Source organism: Leptonychotes weddellii, chromosome 1 (genome assembly GCF_054177405.1).
Source record: "Leptonychotes weddellii isolate Sample4059 chromosome 1, ASM5417740v2, whole genome shotgun sequence".
In the NCBI taxonomy this organism is placed as follows: domain Eukaryota; kingdom Metazoa; phylum Chordata; class Mammalia; order Carnivora; family Phocidae; genus Leptonychotes; species Leptonychotes weddellii.
The window spans coordinates 143,006,833-143,013,538 of NC_138369.1; positions in this window are offsets into that span (position 1 = coordinate 143,006,833).

Consider the following 6,706-nt stretch of genomic DNA (forward strand, 5'->3'; position numbering starts at 1 on the left):
TGCTTTAACTCTTGGATTTTAGCCTCCATATTGCTAATTAATATGCTTGTATTGTTCACATTAGACTTTTCTTGGCTTTCTACTATGAAAGATAAAGTTTTAGCTCCCCTCCCTTTCTCCCTGTTTCCACTAGGCATGAGCACCTCCTAAATCTCCCATTATTTTAAATATCACTATCATAACATGGATTAGATTAATATTTAATATTCATATTATTATGACTATAAAAATGCCATTCACAGCACAATCATATAGAAAACTATAATCATTTTTCCATCCTTATGCTGTTTTCGATTTTTCCTGAAGTTGGTTTTTCCTGTTTTTCTTAATTGGTGGCATTTCTGTGCCCTTAGGGAGTCAGTATGAATTAGGCTAAAAGAAGTCTCTAGAATCAGATTGCCTGGGTTTCAGTCCCAGTGCTGCTTCTTACTAGCTGTGTGACCTTGAGCTAGCTAGTTAATCAGTTTTGCATCTTTCTTATCTGTGAAAGAGGGGCAATAGATACATCTGTTGCATAAAGTTCATGTACAAAGTATTAGAGGAGTGTCTGCCTACAAAGTAAACACACCATAAGTGTTACCTATTATTAATCACTAACCCCAACCACTGTCAGTCTGCTGGAGTCTCTCCCTCTCTCTCTCTCTTTTTTTTTTAATTTTTATTTTTTATTTGTCAGAGAGAGAAAGAGCACAAACAGGGGGAGTGGCAGGCAGAGGGAGAGGGAAAAGCAGACTCCCCACGGAGCAGGGAGCCCGATGAGGGACTCAATCCCAGGACCCTGGGATCATGACCTGAGCCAAAAGCAGACGCTTAACTGACTGAGCCACCCAGGTATCCCTCTTTTTTTTTTTTTAAGATTTTATTTATTTATTTATTTTTTGAGAGCACAAGCCAAAGGAGAGGCAGAGGGTGAGAGAGAAGCAGGCTCCCCCTGAGCAGAGAGCCTGATGCGGGGTTTGATCCCAGGACTCTGGGATCATGACTGGAGCCAAAGGCAGATACTTAACCGACTGAGCCACCCAGGCAGCCCTCTGCTAGTCTTTTAATCTGATCTCTCACATCAGGATGGTTGTCAATCTGATCTTTGTGGAAGTGTCTCCCAGACTCTTTCCGCCTGCCCCGCACAAGAGTGTTCTCCCTCTCCACCTAGGATGGACAGGGAAAACTCTTATTCAGAGTTTCCTTTTATCCTCATCTTTCCTTGCTCCTAGTTTTGATCTTTGTCTTCTGGACTCCATATCTTCTTCTTTTTTTGGTTTATGCCTTTATTAATTAAGCTTACCTATAGCTTCCTGAGAAAGAGCTTTTTGGGAAGTATCTTTCTTTTCAATTTCATGTCTGAAAATGTCTGTATTTTATCCTTAGGCTAATTAATAGTTAGGTTGGATAGAGAATTCTAAAATAAAAATAATGTGTCTTCAGAATGGGGAAGTCCTTTCTTCATTGTCTTCTTGCTTCCAGTGTTGCTGTTGAGAGATCTAAAACTACTTTAATTCCCAGTCCTTAAATATGTGTTTTCCCGTTCTCTAAAATATTGTAGGTCCTTTTCTTTGACTCCAGTATTGGGAAATTTCATGGTGATGTGTTTAAATTGGAAAAAAAATTGTGGGTTTCTTTCTTCTATAAAATCTAACTCATGTACTGTTCTCCTTGTGTTTTTTGTGTGTGTGTTTTGTTTTGTTTTACTGAGTATATCCTCAGATCTCAGCATATCAGCTGTTCTTGCTGGAGGGCCTGTCTCACAAAGCATGGTATGCAGAGATGAAAATGTACTCTTAGGGAAAGCTCATCATGAGTGATAGTGGAGTTTTGGGGGAAACTTTTATTTTTTTTTATTTATTTTTAAAAAGATTTTATTTATTTATTTGACACAGAGAGAGAGCACTAGCAGGGGAAGCAGCAGACAGAGGGAGAGGGAAAAGCAGACTCCCCGCTAAGCAGGGAACCTGATGCGGGGCTCCATCCCAGAACCCTGAGATCATGACCTGAACCGAAGGCAGATGCTTAACCGACTGAGCCACCCAGGCACCCCGGGGGATCTCTAAATAATAAAAATTATTTTAAAATATATTTAGTAAAGGAGAATGGTAAATAAATTGCACATACCAAATATGTGCAGTTCTTTGTATATTAATTATACCTCAATAAAGCTGTTAAAAAGTTTAAGGATTTTGGGGTACCTGGGTGGGTCAGTTGTTAAGCGTCTGCCTTCAGCTCGGGTCATGATCCCAGGGTCCTGGGATCGACCCCCTGCATCAGGCTCCCTGCTCAGCAGGAAGCCTGCTTCTCCCTCTCCCACTCCCCCTGCTTGTGTTCCCTCTCTCACTGTGTCTCTCTCTGTCAAATAAATAAATAAAATCTTTTTTTTTTTTAAAGATTTTATTTATTTATTTGACAGAGAGATAGAGAGAACAAGTACGCAGAGAGGCAGGCAGAGGGAGAGGGAGAAGCAGGCTCCCCGCTGAGCAGGGAGCCCGATGCGGGGCTCGATCCCAGGACTCCAGGATCATGACCCGAGCCGAAGGCAGCCGCTTAACCGACTGAGCCACCCAGGCGCCCCCCAATAAATAAAATCTTTAAAAAAAAAAAGTTTAAGGATTTTGAGCTGACTTCAGGTCAAACTTGATTTTATTGTCACTGTTTTTGTCTTGAGTGTGGTTGACAAAGAGCCTGCAGCACTCTACTCTGCTGTTTTCGGCATTGCTTTCCTTGTATTTGGATTATCTTCAATCTGCATTTCTCTTAAAGGAATCTTTTAAAGTTCTTTGGCCATTTAGTTACAGTCACTTAGCAAGGCACACATAAACTGCAGGTTTCAATAAGCTAACAGTACTGCTTCTATCTCATGTATTATTTGGCATACAGACTGAGTGTAGGTACTGGTGTCAACCTGAATATTTTTTTTTTTTAAGATTTTATTTATTTATTTGACAGAAGAGAGAGCTAGCGAGAGCAGGAACACAAGCAGGGGGAGTGGGAGAGGGAGAAGCAGGCTTCCCGCAGAGCAGGGAGCCCAGGGATCCTGGGATCATGACCTAAGCCGAAGGCGACGCTTAATGACTGAGCCAGCCAGGTGCCCTCAACCTGAATATTAAATATTAATATAGCTCCTTTAAAAAATGTGAACAGAAGTTCTAATATACTCTCCCTATATGCCATAGGACTATTTTGCAAACATCCAGGGGGCAAACACGTCATTTTGAAGATAGGTATGCTAGAATATCCCATTTTGGGGGCATTTAATTATGGTGGGTTCACAGAAAAGTACAGCATTCTTGATATGTGCACGCTATTTATAGTGCCTGCCTGTCATCGTTCTCTCTCGAACTGTTAAATGTTTTGTCTCTCAGACCTACACACCTGATAGAGTTACAGTTTATCAAGTCTTTGTGTTCGAGGTTAACACAGGTATTGAATCTTATTGTGCATATGGCACTATGCTAGTGCTATAGAGCATTGTTTCTTAAACTTTAATGCACCTTGAAAGCACTTGAAAGTTTGTTTAAATGTAGATTCTGATTCAGTATGTCTAGGATGGAGCCTGTGATTCTGTTTATTTTTTTCTTTGAGAGAGAGCGCATGCGCATAGGCAGGGGGCTGGGCAGTGGGAGAGGGAGAAACGGACTCCCCACTGAGCGGGGAGCCTGAGGGGGTGCTCAAGTGGGTCTTGAGCCTGGGACCCTGAGATAATGACCTAAGCTGAACCACCCAAGTGTTCCAAATTCTGCATTTCTAATATATTCCCAGGTGATGGCGATGGTGTTGGTTTCTGAAGCACACATTTTGGGTTCTATGGCTGGGATGCAAAGATGTGTACAATCTGGTCTCCACCCTTAAGGGACTTATACTATAGTCAAGGATGAATACAAACATGAATAATTAAATACCCCAGATTTTTGTAATTGCGATATAACTCTGTTTTTAGTCTCCTTATAGTTCCATGCTCCTCAAGGCCACCAAATTTTACCCACCCTCTTGGACAACAGCAGTTATGTGCCATGTGTTTCAAAACTCATCTGCACTCCCTGCCTATATCCTTCCTGAGGTTTTTGCCCTTTGAGAATGAATATATGAATCTCTTGCTTTAAAATATGTGAATGTCTATTAACGTCTAACCTCTTTTAGGTATTATATTGAAATTTGTATCACATGAATAAAAGTTGGCTAATTGCTCATAGTGAATTTTTTAAAGAGTTATGTATTATCAGATGACACAAGCCAAAAAATGTCTCCAGTAGGAGAAATTATAAGGACCAGGCACACACTGGAAAATAGGTTGTGAGACAGTGCGGGGAGCTGGGACAAATCTCCCATGGAGTCCCCTGATTAAATACTTAGGACCCGTATGCATAGCATAGTCCCAGAAAGTAAACATTCCCCGAATGAGCAGGGCTGTGGGCCTGATACACAAAGAACAAAGAATGCAAGAAAAGAGCTCCGTTAACCTCCTGAAAGGATTAATCATCAGTGATAAATGTTCATGGTCCCCAAAGAGCTGTATGTGTTGTGCTATTCTGAGCAAATTCCATCCATCACTGTTGACCCATAATAGTTATCCATCTATTACACGGACTAGTAAGGATCTGCACCCAGCGGAGTCAGCTTTATGACTCGTTTGCCTTCAAATTACCACAGTGGCTGTCACAGTGTCGCTACCACCAAGCATCCCTTTCTTCATTGCCAACACACAAACACACACACATTCACCACTTCTTCATTCTGAAGCAGAAAAGAGACATAGAGTTGAGTCTGCCTGTCAAACGTAACTGAACAAGTAAAAGAAAGGCTTTCAAGTCTAATCAATTATTGAACATCGATTACTGACTTTGTAAAACGAAAAGCACTCTGTTAGGCTCCTTGGGGAATATAAAGATGCATAATACGTGGTTCACATCTTCTTCACTGAGCTTATGTTCCAGTTGTTCTGATAATGCATTATCTTTTGAAAATTCACTGTGAGCAATTGACCAAGTTTTGTTCACCTTTGTGTTTTCTCCCTACCTGGGAAAAGTGCCTGGCAAATAGCAGGTGACCGGGGTGTGTGCTGAGGAATGGTAATTAAATGATGAAATTAAGCAACAGCTTTAGGCAATAATGAAGAGCTCTCACAGGTCATGATACAACTAATTTCAAAATGAGCAGTGCGAACAATGTTGTAGGAACAATGTTTCTCAAATTGGGTACACAGGTTTGTTTCAAGAATATTTTTTTATTTTATAGATAGATGAGAGTCATACACTTGAAGAATTTATATCTGCTTTCATGTTTGTGTGTATTTAACCAAGAGTATAATTAAAATGATTTAAAGTAATATTAGGGATCCTCAGGAATATTATCTTTTTAATAGAAAATTATTCAGTGCAAGCTATGAATCTTATTTGAATTTTCTTTCAAACAAACAAAAAATCATGATAGAATAAGGGAAATCTAATTACTGGATACTTGATTATGTTAAGAGATTATTGCTATTTTTAGGTGTGATTGTTTTTTGAAGAATTCTCATGTTTTAAAAATATGTACTGAGGGGTGCTTGGCTGGCTCTGTCAGAAGAACGTGTGGCTCTTGATCTCCGGGTCATGAGTTCAAGCCTCACATTGGGTGTAGAGAATACTTAAATAAATAAGCTAAAAAAATTTTTAAAATACTGAAATAGCTGTGAGTGAGATGATGTGATGATGTGTGGGATTTCTCTGAAATAATCCTGGGGTGGGTTGATAGTCTGTGGAGGTATAGATTGTGGTAGGCAGAATAATGGCTCCCCAAAGATGTCCATGTCCTAATGCTCAGGAATTCAGGTAGCAGGTAGAATTAAGGTTGCTCATCAGTTGACCTTAAATTAAGGAGATTATCCTGGATTAACCATGTTAGCCCAGTGTAATCACAGGGGTTCCTTATATGTGGAAGAGAGAGGCAGAGTCAGAGTGTTGCAAAATGAGAAAGACTTGACCAGTCATTGCTGGTTGAGGACGGAAGAGAGCCACAAACCAAGGAATGGAGGCAGCCTCTAGAATCTGGAAAAGGCAAATAAAAGGATTCCCCTCTAGAGCTTTAAGGAAGGAACTCAGTCCTTCTGACACCATGGTTTTAGTCCAGTGGGACCCGTTTTGGACTTCTGACTTCCAAAACTGTGAGATAATAAATTGGGGTTGTTGATACCAAATTTAGAGTGTTTCCTTCTATTATCACTTTGCTTAGAGGTTTTCGGTTTATTTATTTATTTATTTATTTATTTATTTATTTATTTATTTATTTATTTGACACAGAGAGAGAGACAGCGAGAGAGGGAACACAAGCAGGGGGAGCGGGAGAGGGAGAAGCAGGCCTCCCACTGAGCAGGGAGCCAGATATGGGGCTCAATCCCAGGACCCTGGAATCATGACCTGAGCCGAAGGCAGACGCTTAACGACTGAGCCACCCAGGCGCCCCATGAGTGTTGAATTTTGTCAACTATTTTTTCTACATCTATTGAGGTAATAATTTTATCCTTTTTTTGTTGTTTTGATTTTTAAGTGTTAAATCTTCCTTGTATTCTTGAGATAACTCCAGTTTGGTCATGATATATTATCCTTTTTATATATTGCTGATTTGAATTTGCTTATAATTTATACAGGATTTTTTGTGTCTATGTTTATGGGAGCATTATGTTGGCCTCATAAAATGATTTGGGACAGGTTCCATCCTCCTCTATTTTTCTGAGTTTGTGTAA